Raw genomic sequence first — 17581 nt, 5'->3', positions numbered from 1 at the left:
GGCACGTACCTACTACTCTTCTGAGTTTTACGTAGTAACTTATTCTCTTTAATTATGATTATTAAAAGTAAAATACAAAACCACTTACAAAACAATACAAAATATATAAACACATTATAAGAAACCTGACCTATGTAGGGTGCCGCCAGCAGCGGGGCAGGGCCCAAGCTGCCGGTGGTTAGGGCTGCAGAGAGAGGAACCGTCGGACTATCCGCGCCGTGTCCAAGATCACCGCCTTCTGCAACTTATTATTATTAGTTAAGTATGTATTTGTCGTTTTGCGGGCAAGTGAAAGTACTGTTATGTTAGTAACTTATTAATAATCTGTGGCGAAACGTCTGTCTGTCTGTCTGTCTGTCTGTCTGTCTGTCTGTCTGTCTGTCTGTCTGTCTGTCCGTCTGTCCGTCTGTCCGTCCGCCTGTCTGTCTGTCTGTATGTCTGTCTGTCTGTCTGTATGTCTGTCTGTTTGTATGTCTGTCTGTGTGTGTGTGTCTGTCTGTGGCATCGTATCTCCCGAACGGATGAACCGATTTAGATTTAATTTTTTTTTTGTCTGAAAGCTGAGCTATTCGGGAGTGTTCTTAGCCATGTTTCATGAAAATTGGTCTACTATGTCACTGTCGGGGGTTTTTTCAAAATTTTAATTTTGTGGTTAGGTTATCCATACTAATATTATAAATGAGAAAGTGTGTGTGTCTGTTTGTTTGTCCGTATTTTACGGCAAAACGGAGCGACGAATTGTCGTGATTTTTTAAGTGGAGATAGTTAAAGGGATGGAGAGTGACATAGGCTTTTTGTCTCTTTCTAACGCGAGCGAAGCCGCGGGAAAAAGCTAGTGTCATAAGCTTATAATAATATAAAAACCGCTGATCAGCTCTCAGCTGCCCGCTGCGCCCACCAGGGATCCATCTGTTAGTTACTCCGCAATCATTTAATAATATCTGTGATAGATGGCGTAGCTGGACTATAAATTTGGGGAACTGTAGTTTGGCTGCTGGGGAATTTTATTAACAAACAATCCGCTGTTTAAGTCCGTTTTCACGTTATTCGATCCGATAGCGGATGTCGGAAGGATTTCAATGGAAAAAATCCAAGATGGCGCCTGTAATGTATGGGATATCGGTCCGACATCCGATATCGGATCGGATAATACCGACCCGGTCGATTAATTTGACGACCGGTCTGGCGCAGTCGGTAGTGACCCTGCCTGCTGCGCCGCGGTCCCGGGTTCGAATCCCGGTAAGGGCATTTATTTGTGTGATGAGCACAGATGTTCCTGAGTCATGGATGTTTTCTATGTATATAAGTATTTATATATTATATATATCGACGCTGGAAAGGCTAATTGACTAACGTGCATTTTGCAAACTTTACAGGAGAGCCAATATAAACTTTTTTTTTTGGAAAAAAAATCATAACTTTTTGTTTATTTATTATACAATAAAATGACGTACTACGAAGTTGGAGGTATTTGTGTTGTTTATTTGATCAATATGATTGTATTCCGATATATGTACGTATTTACGAAATAAAGTCCACGTTAGACAATTGTCATTTTTTCAAAGTCAGGATAAAGGTCTAACCACCATATTCATAGTTTCTTAGGGAACGGATACTTAACTTATGCGACTATTAGCTTTAAAACCCAACCCAAAAGAACATATAATAAGACGTTTCAAACAAAACTAGAATCGAAGAAAATGCATAACAGCCACTAGCAAACATTATGAAACACTGGTATAACAGCTTAAAAGGCACTTCACCAAAAACTAACACCTGTTTTTAGATGAGATGTCATACTGAAAACTATTGTATTTCTCATGAAAGAATCTTTAATTAAGTTAAACTTATTTGTGCAGGCAACAGCAAAAGTAAGTGATCATTATTCGATTGTAGACCTTATTATATTATGAAAAGGAAGATGGTCAACACTTACTTTTGCTGTTGATTGTACGAAAACAGACATAGGTTTCTACTATTGCACCTTCGACGCTCACCTTCACTATGGGACCGGCAAGAAACTCGGCGGGCCACTTCTTTTCAATACATTACATCTTATAATTAACATGCATTAAATAACAAGATAAAATTTAACATGCAAAAGTATTCATCAAAAAAAATTAACAGACTAGGTAGGTACTCTATGGAAATTAATTTCAATAAATTATACTGTAGTTTAATAATACGTCGTTCTTCTTCAGAGAAAACATATCAAATTGTCACAGAAGAAAAAGATAATATAAATCTCAATATCATTAAATATGTACAAATTGAAATTCAAATTCAAAATATATTTATTCATGTAGGCCTAGTTACAAGCTCTTATGAATAGTTAATTAGGTACATATATTATATATTATGATCTTACAAAACATAAAATATTTTATGTGCTTTCTTATCTGAACTGTGTCCTCTACACATAATACAATTATTTTAATTGCTATTTGTTTTTTGCAGTTTCTGGTTCGGGCCATGCATATATTGTTTATCTATCAAATAGTCCTCGACTCTGTAATAAGCCTTTAATATCAATGATTTTTTTAAGTAGTTCTTAAGAGCTGGGAGGGGTAATCTCAAAACAGTGTCAGGTAACTTATTATAAAAATTAATGCATTCATTGCCCAACAAATGATTTCTGTACTTTGCGGACACGAAACTTCTTTATGGCGAGCTTATTTTTGTTTCTAGTGTTATAATTATGGATATCAGAATTCTTAGTGAAACAGTCTAAATTCTTAACAACATAAATGATACTATCATAGATGTTTTGGAAAACTACAGTTAAGATATTTATTTCTTTGAAAAGTTCTCTTCACGTGTTCCTAAGTTGTAAATAGAACGAATGGCTCTCTTTTGTAATACAAAAATAGTCTGTATGTCAGCTACTTTGCCCTAAACCAGAATACCATATGACATTAAACTGTGAAAATAACTATGATACACTAGGCGAGCTGTCTCAACATTAGTCAGTTGCCTGATTCTCCTAACGGCGTATGCGGCTGAACTTAATTTGTTTGCTAGTTTTCTTATATGAAGAGTCCATTGTAGATTTTTGTCCAATGTTACCTCTAAACACTCCGAAATGAATGATCGCCACAATTACGCACGATAGCTGTCACGTCTTAACTCGAGTAGCACTAAGCGTTGACTAAAGAGTCGCCCGTCCCTTTCCCCCTTGTAAAATGTTTACGCTCAAGGTCAGTTTTTGGTTTTAAAATACCTAATACGCATTACACTATGAGTGAAGAGTTCATTTAAATTCACTAACGTAAATTAAAATATAATTATTCGGTCAGGATATTTGACTATTAAATGTAATTTTTATTTACCAAAGACAAGTAAAATGGATTAAAGGAGAATGTTGTGTTATTAATTTCTAGGATATTTGCTTAAACCACCTAAGCCACTATTTCGCCGGTTGGGATAAACGGCTAACGTGCAGTTTTTGACTGCCGCGGTTCTGGATAAACGGCTAACGTGCAGTTCTTTACTACCGCGGTTCTAGATAAATGGTTAACGTGCAATCATAACATTTTTTTCATTCTGGTAAAATTACTTATAAACTAAAACATATAAAATTACATTAAACGAAATTGACTAACATCCAAACAAGTGTTTTTGGCGTTAACATATAGCCAGTATCTCAATAATTGGTCAAAAAAGTGGCTTGTTAGCAGGGACCGGAAAACCCCTTTTTAGGCTTAACTTCATCAATTTGCTTACCCAATCAATTTACTTACTAAATAAAATGGTAAGCTTTTTTAAAGGTAACCTTTTAAAACGGTAAGCTTATTGAATCTGTTACTATGAGGTTACCATAACTACTAACTAAGTTAACTCCGAAACCCTATCGCGATAGGGTTTTTAAAACCTGTTTTCATTGAGTTATGGTAAGCTTTATCCGTTCCTTGTTGTCTTTCTACATTTAAACTGGTTTGCTATAGATAGAGCTTGTCTCAGACGCATGCACTCGAATTTGCGTAGTTATTACCATTTGACATGTACGTCATTTAGTTTCTGTATTTGATAGTACAATTATTGACCTACTCGTACTCATCAGTATATTATAAGGGAATAAAATGAAGTAGGTTTTTACAGCAAGCAAGGTTTTGTACCTACTTTTAGGGTTCCGTAGTCAACTAGGAACCCTTATAGTTTCGCCATGTCTGTCTGTCTGTCCGTCCGTCCGTCCGTCCGTCCGTCCGTCCGTCCGTCCGCGGATAATCTCAGTAACCGTTAGCACTAGACAGCTGAAATTTGGTACCAATATGTATATTAATCACGCCAATAAAGTTCAAAAATAAAAAATGGAAAAAAATGTTTTATTGGGGTACCCCCCCCTACATGTAAAGTGGGGGCTGAATTTTTTTTTTATTCCAACCCCAACGTATGATATATTTTTGGATAGGTATTAAAAAAGGAATAAGGGTTTACTAAGATCGTTTTTTGATAATATTAATATTTTTGGAAATAATCGCTCCTAAAGGAAAAAAAAATGCGTCCCTCCCCCCTCTAACTTTGAACCATATGTTTAAAAAATATGAAAAAAATCACAAATGTAGAACTTTATAAAGACTTTCTAGGAAAATTGTTTTGAACTTGATAGGTTCAGTAGTTTTTGAGAAAAATACGGAAAACTACGGAACCCTACACTGAGCGTGGCCCGACACGCTCTTGGCCGGTTTTTTACTTTTAATTTTTATTTATTTTGAACTTCATTATCAGTCTCATAAAAATAACTATAACAATGCATGTGCTCAAAAAGTGCGTTTACAATGCATGTGCTCGAAAAGCACGTTTTTTACGAAGCAAAATCGTGCAGCAAGTAGTAGGTACTTTTAAAGTAGTACTTTTCCACACTAGTTCTTTTTACTTTAAATTTTGAACTTCACTATCACTCCCATAAAAATAGCTATAACAATGTATGTGCTCGAAAAGTGCGTTTTCTATAAAACAAAATCATGCGGAAAGTAGTACTTTTCCGCACTAGTGTTTTTTAAATTCCAATTTTATTTAAATTTTGAAGGCCACCATCCGTCCCAGAAAAATCGTTCGGAAAGTTGTACATTTTCGCACTAGGGTTTTTTACTTTTTTTTTTTAATTATGAACGTCGCTATCAGTCCCGTAAAAATAGCTATTATAATGTATGTGCTCGGAAAATGCGATTTCTATGTAGCAACATTGTGCGGAAAGTAGTACTTTTCCGCACTAGCGCTTTTTACTTTTCAAATGTTTTTAAATTTTGAACTTCACTATACGTCCCAGAAAAATCGTGTGGAAAGTAGTACTTTTTCAAACTAGTGCTTTTTACTTTAATTTTTTTTTAATTATGAACTTCGCTATGAGTCTCATAAAAATAGCTATTATAATGTATGTGTGCTCGAGAAGTGCGTTTCCTATGACACAAAATCGTGCGGAAAGTAATACTTTTCCACACTAGTGCTTTTTACTTTTATTTTTTTTTACATTTTGAACTTCACTATCCGTCCCCGGAAAATCGTGCGGAAAGTAGTACTTTTCCGCACTAGTGTTTTTTACTTTTAATTTTGAACTTCACTATCAGTCCCATAAAAATAGCTATTACAAAAGTGCGTTTTCTATAAAGTAAGATCGTGCGGAAAGTAGAGTACTTTTCGGCACTGGTACTTTTTACTTTTAATTTTTTATTTTATTTAGGACTTCACTATCAGTCCCATAAAAATAGCTATTACAATGTATGTGCTCGAAAAGTGCGTATTCTATGAAGCAAAATTGTGCGGATAGTAGTACCTACTTTTCCGCACTAGTCACTAGTGCTTTTTACTTTTAATTTTTTTTTAAATTTTGAACTTCACTGTCTATCCCAGAAAAATCGTGCGGAAAGTAGTACTTTTCCGTACTAGTGCTTTTTACTTTTTTTTTAATTTTTTACTTCTCTATCAGTCCCATAAAAATAGCACTGTATGTGTTCGAAAAGTGCGTTTTCTATGAAGCAAAATCGTGCGGAAATTACTTTTCCGCACTAGTGCTTTTTACTTTTCATTTTTCTTTAAATTTTGAACTTCACTATTAGTCCCTTAAAAATAGCTATTAGAATGTATGTGCTCGAAAAGTGCGTTTTCTATGAAGCAAAATTGTGCGGAAAGAAGTAGGTACTTTTCCACAATATTCACTGGTGCTTTTAACATTTTTTTTATTTTGCTTTTAACTTTAACTTAACTGATGACTGGGACTGATAGTGAAGTTAAACTTAACTTTAACTTCATTATCAGTCCCATAAAAATCGTGTGGAAAGTAATACTTTTCCGCACTAGTGCTTTTTAATTTTCAATTTTTTTATTTTATTTTGAACTTTACTATTATAAGTCCCATAAAACCAATGTCTTTCAAATTCGAAAATTGTACTAACATAACTTTTAATTTTAATAATTACTAAAGTATTTTGTCTTATTATGTTTTTTTATTTACTCGCACAATGCAAAGTAAAGCATTGTTTGAAAACTTTGAAACATGTGCGCAAAGATGATTTCCGAAATTCCGACTCGTATCGGCTTATATGACACTCATCAGAAATTGACTTGTTGCATAAATAGCTATTTTGACATTTTTAACAAAGCCCAATTGAGAAGATGTTTTCAATTATCCAATCGTAAGATAAGACTGCGCCCCTCAATGCGATGGACAGACCAAGTGAGGGCTCTCACCGGGTCACCCTTAAATCTCTGCGCGCGGAACGCTGCAAATAGAGCAATATGGCGGGAAACCATTCAAAAGGCAGCACAACGACCCCAATGACCACGACTACTCTGACAAGAGTATACGACTAAGAAGAAGAATCGTAAGATATCGATATAATTATTTGCTTTGTTCTTCCACAATATTTTTTTAGTTAGTTCTTTACTAAAATTTGCTCTCGAGTATGAGCGTCTTTGCTGAGATGGTCCGGCGGCCAAACAAAAGGTTGATCTTTAAAAAGCTAAAACTAGAATTGTTCGGAAACGCACGGGTAAGATAGATAAACAATAGAACGACCCGGCGCGCGCTACGAATGCATTCAATGCCAAAACACACTATGATAATTCAGGTCAGTTATGTTTTAAATTTTAGTGTAAGGTTTTAAAGTCCAATATTGTTTGAATCGACATAAAACTACGTTATTTGAATCGACATAAACTTGTTTAGAGACGATACGTATGAGCTTGTACTCGCTATGGTTATTCAATAATAAGTTGAATTTCAATGTGCGCAGAGATTAAAGTTGCTTAAACGGTTTAATAACTAAAATGATAGGGTAACCTTTAAGACTGATTTTGGTTTTCGTTAGAGGTTATTTAAGTTAACTGTATCAGATAGGCTTACCCTATCAAACAGTCACCCTTACAAAAGGTTACCATTATGGTTGGGGTTTTTAAAACAACTTCTAAAATAAGCCTATGAAAAACCCCGGTTATGGTAAGCGGTTCCGGTCCCTGCTTGTTAGAGAAAATGTTTTTAGTAAATTGCCTTTTTCCAAATTGCTAACAAGCCAAAAAAGTCTTCAGATCGTTTTGAAACCTGGCTCGTTAGACGCAGAAAAAATCGCTGATTCCAATGATGTATATAACTCAATATGCCCAAAAATGGTCTGTTAGTCAATTAGCCTTTCCAGCGTCGATATCGTTGTCTGAGTACCCACAAAACAAGCCTTCTTGAGCTTACCGTGGGCCTCAGTCAATCTGTGTAAGAATGTCCTATAATATTTATTTATTTATTTTATTTATTTATAATGTGAAAATGCACTAAGAATGAATAGTCTATCTGCCTGATTTGAAATGAAAATATACGTAAGACCTAGACTACATAATACAGTCAAGTGGCCTATTTCACAATTAAATAGTGACACTTCGCCATTCGTGCAACAAGGAAATGTGAGTGTGTTTAGTAAAATATCTTACTTTTTCGATTGCTAAAAAGCAGCTTTGTAAATTTATTCACATAAATATATAAGCGAATCTCTTATGGTAACCGACAAAGTGGGACGCTTTACTTAACACACTCACAAATATAGACGCTGAGGTTGCTGAGAATCAATGTTACTTTTCAACCCAGAAATAGACACAGAATTTTATTGTCAGTGTCAAGTGTCAATGTCTGAAGTGTGTAGATCAATCTCTCTATAGTGAAATAAACACAGATAAGTACAATATTATTTGGATATGGCAGTGTTGAAAAAGGCGTTAAATAAGGAAACGCTAATTTGGCCACTGACATAATAATTAAATTGATTAAATTCGCATTTTGTGCTCAACATCGACGTACTTCAAATTACAGAGCCAGAGCCAGACAGAGATTTTAAAACAATAATATTAAAACAAGTCAAAAATGTATTGTTCAGGTGGAAAGTTAACACAATACAAATTCTTTATTGTAAACTTCAAAGGGAAATAAGAGAAACTCGGATATAATAAACAAAAGACGGTATTTTCTTTTTCTCTCTTTTGACAGGACATTTTGAACACAATCGGATTGAAGTGTGACGCCGGGGGGGACGGGGGACGGGGGCGGCACATACAAGTTATAAAATACTAGGATTTGGCCCCTTGGAAACTTTGAACCTTATTTTACGCGCTCCAGCCGACTTAGGCGAATGGCGACGCCATCGCCAGACGCCGACAGAAATGCAGTCTACATCTGTCACACCAATACGCAAGAGCTATAGAGATAGATAGCTACGAAACAGGGGTTCGATTTTTGAGTCTCACGAGTTCGAATTCAGAAAATTGTTACTGAAAATAATAAGCAAATCACTGTTTTCAACCGGTATTTTAGTGACAAAATCCCGTATGCGAGATTCAAAAATCGCCCCCCAGATATTATTTTATTTTCACGATAATATCCAGCGTTTGTGCATTCGGCTACGCACGCAGGCAACGAATTAAAAATAAAAGGTTTGTATTAGATACATAATACATACAATAATCACGCCTGTATCCCATAAAGAGGTAGTCAGAGCACATTAAGGGTCCCCCCACATCTAGCGGGCAAAGCCTGACGCTGCGTCGACGTCGCGTCGACGCGGCGTCTTTTTCCATACAGTTGGCCCGACGCGACGCTCGCGAGACGCTAGATGTGGGGGGACCCTAACTACCAAGTTTCAGTGCCAGTCTTGGCAAAAAGGGGTTAAAAGAAATCGAAATTGTGACAGTGCAGTGACAGGTTGCCAGCCTCTCGTCTACGCCACAATTTAACCCATATCCCACAGTCGACTTCTACGACATCCACGGGAAGAAAAGGGTGAAATTCTTAACTTACAGTCTGACTAAAAAGAGTGGCAACATTGTATTATTATTTATTTATTTATTAACATAAGAGGTACAATTATAACAAAAACATATGTCCCACAAAACGGTTTTCACAGTTTGACTGTGGGATCAGAGTTTTTTTTCTCAATAAAAATAAAATAAAAACTTAATTACTTTTTCAGTCAAAAAGGGAATTCGTAACTCGTGTCGATTTAAAACACTCCCTTCGGTCGTGTTTTAATTTATCGCCACTCGTTTCGAACTTCCTCTTTTTCGCCCTTGTATCGAAATGTACTATTTAAGGATATCCATCACCAATATCACCATACAAATCCTACAATTTTTCATTGGTGTACCTGTATAATTTCAGTAACGCTAGTAACTAAGAACAGTCGCGTACAAATACATAAGTTATTCAGTATTCTGTAAGAGACAGAAGTAAGGTCGTTGAACTCAAGGGTCCGTAATCGAATCCATTTGAAAAACTTGGAATAGAAGTTGTTCTTAAATGCTCTTTCAAATAACTACTTCCAAAGCTTAAGCAGATCTGGTTTTTAACCCCCGACGCAAAAACGACGGGGTGTTATAAGTTTGACGTGTCTGTCTGTCTGTGTGTTTGTCTGTCTGTTTGTCTGTCTGTCTCTGTGTGTGTCTGTCTGCGGCATCGTAGCCGTGAACCGATTTAGATTTCGTTTTTTTTTGTCTGAAAGCTGAGTTAGTTGGGAGTGTTCTTAGACATGTTTCATGAAAATCGGTCTACAATGTCGCGGTCTGGGGTTTTTTTCTAAATTTTAATTTTGTGGTTATCTGAAACTAACTTGAAATAAATTAAAATTGAACATTCTAATAAAATATTTAAGTTAGCGAACTTAAATATTTTATTAGAATCAGACGACATTCGGAAGAAAAACGTCGTGAGGAAACTACCCTTTGGGTTAGAAGGTCAGATGGCTGTCGGTTTCTTAAAGACTGGTGCCTACGCCAAGTCTTGGGATTAGTTGTCAAAGCAGACTCCAGGCTCCACTGGGCAGATAACACAAGGAGGATGATGAGAAGCTTAAATAAATCAGCAGTTCTCGAAAAGTTTGTACCAAAATTAAGGAAAAAGTTAAATTCCTGCCTGTGTGCTGTGTGGTGACGGGTTAAGAATTTCACCACCCCCTTTCTTCCCGTGGGTGTCGTAGAAGGCGACTGTGGGATATGGATTAAACTGTGGCGTAGGCGAGAGGCTGGCAACCTGTCACTGCAATGTCACAGTTTCGTTTTCTTTCAACCCCTTATTTGCCAAGAGTGGCACTGAAGCTTTAGTAGTTTCATGTGTTCTGCCTACCCCTTTATGGGATACAGGCGTGATTGTATGTTGTATGTTGTTGTTGTTAAATTCCTATTTTGTTACCAAGATTTTTTTGATGAATTGAGATTTTAGTAAGTTTTATTTCGTCATTAAGGTTCTCTAGTATCTATATTTTCTTAGTTATAGCAATGATCCTGTACCTATATATCTTACGAAAGTCGACTTATATTACTAAATGTTGGTAGCAAAATAGGATCAATTAAAATTTGCTGACGTGGCTACGTACAAAGTATTCGGAAACTGCTCAAATATTCATTTTAGTTATTTATCTAGCAATTGATCCTACATTAAATTTTAATTTAGTTAATGCCAAAATTATGTCAAACTTTGACTGTAGACCAATCGTGACTTAAAACCATTTCCTCGTAATTTCACTCAAAAGTGTTTATTTTCTGAGTCTTGTTTACTTCGCATCTTGAAGACGGTTCCTTTTTAACCAAGGTCCAGCGTAGTTTGACCCTTAGCGTATAGGACAAACAATGTTCTTACGGCTCTAGTGAGTTAGGTCGCTTGAGACAATTCTTTTTTACGCCTATTTTTTAGTCTTCAGCATTTCAGACCAGTGTTATGTAAGCAATTTAGTTTTCCGCCTACCTGGTTGCATCTACACTTTTAGGATAGTAAATTATTGTGTAGGATTGCTATCTCACTGGTATATTATGCAAACAAATAACCAGTTTTTGCCAAGAGTGGTACTGAAACTTGAGTAGTTCATGTCATCTGCCTGCCTATTTATGGAATACAGGCTTGATTATATGTATGTACCTACTAGTTTTTGCCCGCGGCTTCGCTCGTGTTAGAAAGAGATAAAAAGTAGTCTATGTCACTCTCCATCCCTTCAACTATCTCCTTAAAAAATCTCGTCAATATGTCGCTCCGTTTTACCGTTAAACATGGACAAACACACAGACATGCACACTTTCCATTTATAATATTAAATAGTATGGATACTATGGATATATGTAAATGATTCGTACATTTATGGGTAGTTAAACTAAAAAACCGGCCAAGAGCGTGTCGGGCCACGCTCAGTGTAGGGTTCCGTAGTTTTCCGTATTTTTCTCAAAAACTACTAAACCTATCAAGTTCATAACAATTTTCCTAGAAAGTTTTTATAAAGTTCTACTTTTGTGATTTTTTTCATATTTTTTAAACATATGGTTCAAAAGTTAGAGGGGGGGGGACGCACTTTTTTAGGGTTCCGTAGCCAAAATGGCAAAAACGGAACCCTTATAGTTTCGTCATGTCCGTCTGTCCGTCTGTCCGTCTGTCCGTCTGTCCGTCTGTCACAGCCGATTTACTCGGAAACTATAAGTACTACAGTGATGAAATTTGATGGGAATATGTGTTGTATGAACCGCTACAAAATTATGACACTAAATAGTAAAAAAAAAGAATTGGGGTGGGGCCCCCATACATGTAACTGAGGGATGAAATTTTTTTTTTTCGATGTACATACCCGTGTGGGGTATCAATGGAAAGGTCTTTTAAAATGATATAAAGTTTTCTAAAAAACATTTTTCTTAAAGTGAACGGTTTTTGAGATATCAGCTCTCAAAGTCGTAAAAAGTATGTCCCCCCCCCCCCTCTATTTTTATAACTACGGGGTATAAAATTCTAAAAAAAATAGAGGTGATGCATGCTAATTAACTCTTTCAACGATTTTTGGTTTGATCAAAGTATCTCTTATAGTTTTTGAGATAGGTTGATTTAACTGTAATTTTGGCAGGTGTATAAATTGACATAATAAGTTTATTATATTTGCTGCTACGGAACCCTTTGTGCGCGAGCCCGACTCGCACTTGGCCGGTTTTTTCCTTTAGGAGCGATTATTTACGAAAATATTAATATTATCAAAAAACGGTCTTAGTAAACCCTTATTCATTTTTAAATACCTATCCAAAAATATATCACACGTTGGGGTTGGAATGAAAAAAAATATCAGCCCCCACTTTACATGTAGGGGGGGTACCCTAATAAAACATTTTTTTCCATTTTTTATTTTTGCACTTTGTTGGCGTGATTGATATACATATTGGTACCAAATTTCAGCTTACTAGTGCTAACGGTTACTGAGATTATCCGCGGACGGACGGAGGGACGGACGGACGGACGGACGGACGGACGGACGGACGGACGGACAGACAGACATGGCGAAACTATAAGGGTTCCTAGTTGACTTCGGAACCCTAAAAACTGACCGGAAGATCAGATGGTAAGTAGTCACTTTCGTAAAAACTACTTTCGTAACACTTTAGTACAAGCTTACGCCAAATCTTAGGATTTATTGTCAATGCGCAAAGTACACATACTTTCTGGACGCTTCGGGCGTTTGTCTTTCGGCCTTCGCAATTTAGACTGAGACACATTTTTTACTAATGCTTCTGTTTTAGTGTAACGGCTCAGCCACGACATTGGTCTAAGCGCGACAGCGGTGAGCGGGGGCCATGCATTGGAGCGAGACATAGCAATGGGACTTTTCATTCGCACGTATGGCTGCCGCTCACCACTGTCGCGCTTAGACCAATGTCATGGCCAAGCCGTAAGGCCTGAGTAGACGCTCGGAGCGGCGGCGGGCGAGCGTGCGTCCACTCCACACAGCGTCTACTCAGGACACTTGTATGAGCTTCAATTGTTTGACATGCACGCCGCAGCCCCGCGCCACTGCACGCCCAATATTTCAGGCCTTACGGCCCAGCCACGACATTGGTCTAAGCGCGACAGCGGTGAGCGGCAGCCATACGACGTGCGAATGAAAAGTCCCATCGCTTGGTCTCGCCCCAATGTATGGCCGCCGCTCACCGCCGTCGCGCTTATACCAATGTCGTGGTTGAGCCGTTACTTGAAGCTGACCTCCTGTTCTATATCACTCATAAATAGATGCAGTGGGGGGAGGGAGGGGCTGTGTCGTGAACTAGAAAATGCTTTGTAATGTAACGCGGATCGCCCAGTTGTTAGTTGAACTAGGGTTGAGAGGAAGCACAGAGTGTTGCGCAGACAGAGCAACGCAATATAGACCTCTTCAACATTTTTGATGACAACGACCCTTTACAATTTATGGACGTTTCCTCGCGTGTGCTCTTATTGTGGCTGGCTAGGGTTGAGAGGAAGCACAGAGTGTTGCGCAGACAGAGCAACGCAATATAGACCTCTTCAACATTTTTGATGACAACGACCCTTTACAATTTATGGACGTTTCCTCGCGTGTGCTCTTATTGTGTGTGTTCCTCCGAGGCGTGGTGTGTATACCGTCGCCATATACGAACTCTGGATCGTTTCCACCTGAAATGTCTCCGTTCCATCATGAAGATCAGATGGTCCGACAGAGTGCGCAACACCGAAGTCTTGCGACGAGCCAATGTTGGTGGCATTGAGGCCTATTTAATGCGTCGGCAGCTTCGTTGGTGTGGTCACGTATCGCGTATGCCGGAGGAGAGAGTGGCAAAACGAATATTTTACTCTGAACTGGAGGAGGGCAAGCGAAAGCATGGCGGACAACTCCTTCGGTTCAAGGATGTCCAAAAGCGTCACTTGAAGAGTTGTGGCATAGAGCCCTCTCAATGGGAGCATTTGGCAGCACAACGACCAGAATGGCGCAGGTTGATATTTAATAAAGTGCGGAATTTCGAGGATCAACGTAAAGTTGACCTCGATACTAGACGCGACCAGCTCAAGGCCCGCCCACCCGCTGCCATATCCTATAATTACACTCACGGCGTACTTACGTGTCCTCAATGTGGACGGAGTTTCGCCGCAAAGATAGGCTACATCAGCCATCTTCGGGCGCATGAGCGTCGGAACATTATTTAGGGGTCGAAGTGGTCGCCATGGCCGAAATCGGTCGGACTCCATCATCATCATCATCATTGTGTCTGGCTAGGCCGAACTTGCTTTTTAATACTCACTGGCACGTGTAGTAATATAAGTGTATACGTAGGAGGGCTTATGTCTCTCTTTTCGTAATTGGCGCTTTTCGTCTAAGGTTTTGAGGCGGTTATCCTCAAATGGCTTAACACCGTTATAGATACCGCAACACAATAGAGCCAGGCTTGTACATTTATGGCATCATAAATATACAAGCCTGGAAATATACCTACATACCTAGATAGTAGATACCTACTGGCCTGATATGATAAAAAATAAAATGTTTCATTTCTACTGTTTTACTACTACTGCTTTGTAGCGATAAGACCGCCTGTGGTTACCTAGTTATACTCTCACTCAACATTCTGTATATTTGTTTACATGTAAAATGCTAAAATGGTGCAGTAATAGTTATTTGTTATACAAGAGTGCAAAGTTGTATTTTAACGCCGAGTGTGGAATTGAAAAACGAGCAAGCGAAAGGATTCTATAGTTGAACCACGAGTGAAGCGAGTGGTTCGAGAATAGAATCCTGAGCTTGCGAGTTTTTCAACACACGAGAAGTAAAATACATTTGCACTCGTGTGTAACACAAAACTTTTCCCCTCACTATAGCGAGGAAAGTACAACGCAAAAAACGCGTTTATCACTGCTTCCAGTAGTTCCACAGGTGGTAAAACATCTTCATCAGTAGATTAATCCACTTTTATCAATTTTAAAGCAGAAAATTTGCCTCTATTCAAGGTCAAATTACTTTATCCACTAGTGGATAAAATGCGTTTTTACCCGCTGGTATTAAAGGACAAAACACGTGTTTCCGAGCAAGTGAGGGGAAAATAATATTTACTTACTATTGTGGGTTAAATTGTGGCGTAGGCGAGAGGCTGGCAACCTGTCACTGCAATCTCGCAATTTCGATTTCTTTCAACCCCTTTTGCGAAGAGTGGCACTGAAACATAAGTAGTTCATGTGTTCTGCCTATTTATGGGATATATGTATGTACCTACTACCAAAACATCAATGATCATGATGCATGCAGTCAGTTCGTGTGTGTGTCAGTTAACTGCGTCGAATTATCGAGAGCTCGACAAAAAACAAAAAGGTAATCACGGTCTATATCCCGGCCAATATAGGTAAGTCTATTTACTCTGCTCATTCATTACTCTGTGCACTTGTAGGGTCGCACATTATTGTACAAGTTATCCAAGTGTTTATCGTAACTACTTCAAGTGGAAACCTATTTTCTCTTTGCGAATGACATTTGGAATCTTTAATGTTTTCTAAATATACATAAAAATACCAATCCTCGACACACGAATGTCCAATTAGATGATATTCTTTTGTCACATTTATTGACGATGACACAAAAAGTGACATCTATTGGGACACTATTGAGCAATGATACTTAACATACATGTTTCTACGCAATTATGAGTCAAGCCTTCCAATTGCTGATCATTTTGAATATCACTAATTAAAAGTTTTGAAAAATCTGTAATGTAAAAAGAAAACTTTATAAAACAATTCTTTTTTTTATGCTTTGGTTCGAGATTTTAGTTTTGTAGTTAAATTTTATTTTAGGCCCCAATTTTATTACTCTTCATAGAATAAAATCATTTACATACATACATACATACAATCACGCCTGTATCCCATTGAGGGGTAGGCAGAGCACATGAAACTACTCAAGTTTCAGTGCCACTTTTGGCAAATAAGGGGTTGACAGAAAACGAAACTGTGACATTGCAGTGCCAGCCTCTCGCCTACGCCACAATTAAACCCATTTCCCACAGTCGCCTTCTACGACACCCACGGGAAGAAAGGGGGTGGTGAAATTCTTAACCCGTCACCACACGGGACGGGGAATCATTTAATAGCAAAAAAACAAAAATATTTATTTCTAAACGTTTCTTCTGAAGAATTTAACTTACATTTTAATATGACGTCGCTGACTATTCCCGTATAAGAATGAATCCCGATACAAGAGTACTTGACTCGACAGTACGTAATTTCGGCATGCGAGCCTCACTCCACTCAACGTACTCGACTCGGCTTCGTCCCGCAGCGCCCGCCAAGTGCTTGAGAGCTTGTTGATAATGATAATACGGAAATAAATATGTTTTTTTTTTGCACAGAAAACTGACTCCGACGGTAAATGTTATTTTGAACTTGAACTTTTATATATTGATTTAGACTAACACGATTTGCACTCATAATTTTAGAACAAAACGGGACTTAATCGCGTAAACACTTACATTTATATTAGGCCCGACGTTTCGAACATCACATTATGTTCGTTGGTCACGGGTAGACTGGCGAGGAATTGCATCAACATCTTCTAGCCGCGCGAGTTTCTCGAACTACCCGCACTTGTTCTTGATTATTCACTTTTGCGCTAGGGTTGTCACTTTGCCTACACACAACACTCACGACATCAGCCGGTGTGTCCCTCGGTGTTTTTTCACGCTTACATTTGCTAATCACTGGATTCCACGAAGAAGAAATTCCCTGTCCCTCATTTTGGTTGAAATTTCGATGCTTCCTAATTTCAATCGCTTCACGTACTTTTCTGCTGTAGAACAGACGTTCCGTTGATAGAATTTTGGGACTATGGAGCTCGATCCAGTGGTTTGGTCCCGACTGTAGCAGATGTTCAGCTACCGCAGACTTATTAATTTGGCGGTTTTTGACAGCCGCGATATGCTCCTTGACCCTTACCGCTATTGTGCGTTTGGTTTCTCCAATATAGGAACTACCACAGCTGCAATCTATCTTGTACACACCTGGTGTCTGATACGGGATAACATTGAACTTTTATGATTTGATTTACGACTTTTGTCGCTTTCATAAAACTAGTGACTACGCCAAACCTTGGGTTTAGTTGTAAAAACGGACCTGAGGATCCCATGAGCCGTGGCTAATGCCTGAATAACGCGATGAGAATGATGATAATTTAAACGTCAATTTTTAGCCTGCTTTGGACATCAAGGTAAAATTTGTATGAAATTACTTTGGACTTTGGACTCTTGTGAACAATGCACAATTTCGTCAATTGTTTTTGAAGTATCTAGAAGGCCTATCAATTGATATAGTGAAAATATT

The sequence above is a fragment of the Leguminivora glycinivorella genome, chromosome 8, assembly GCF_023078275.1.
Source record: "Leguminivora glycinivorella isolate SPB_JAAS2020 chromosome 8, LegGlyc_1.1, whole genome shotgun sequence".
Taxonomy (NCBI): Eukaryota; Metazoa; Arthropoda; class Insecta; order Lepidoptera; family Tortricidae; genus Leguminivora; species Leguminivora glycinivorella.
This window is presented reverse-complemented; position numbering follows the sequence as displayed.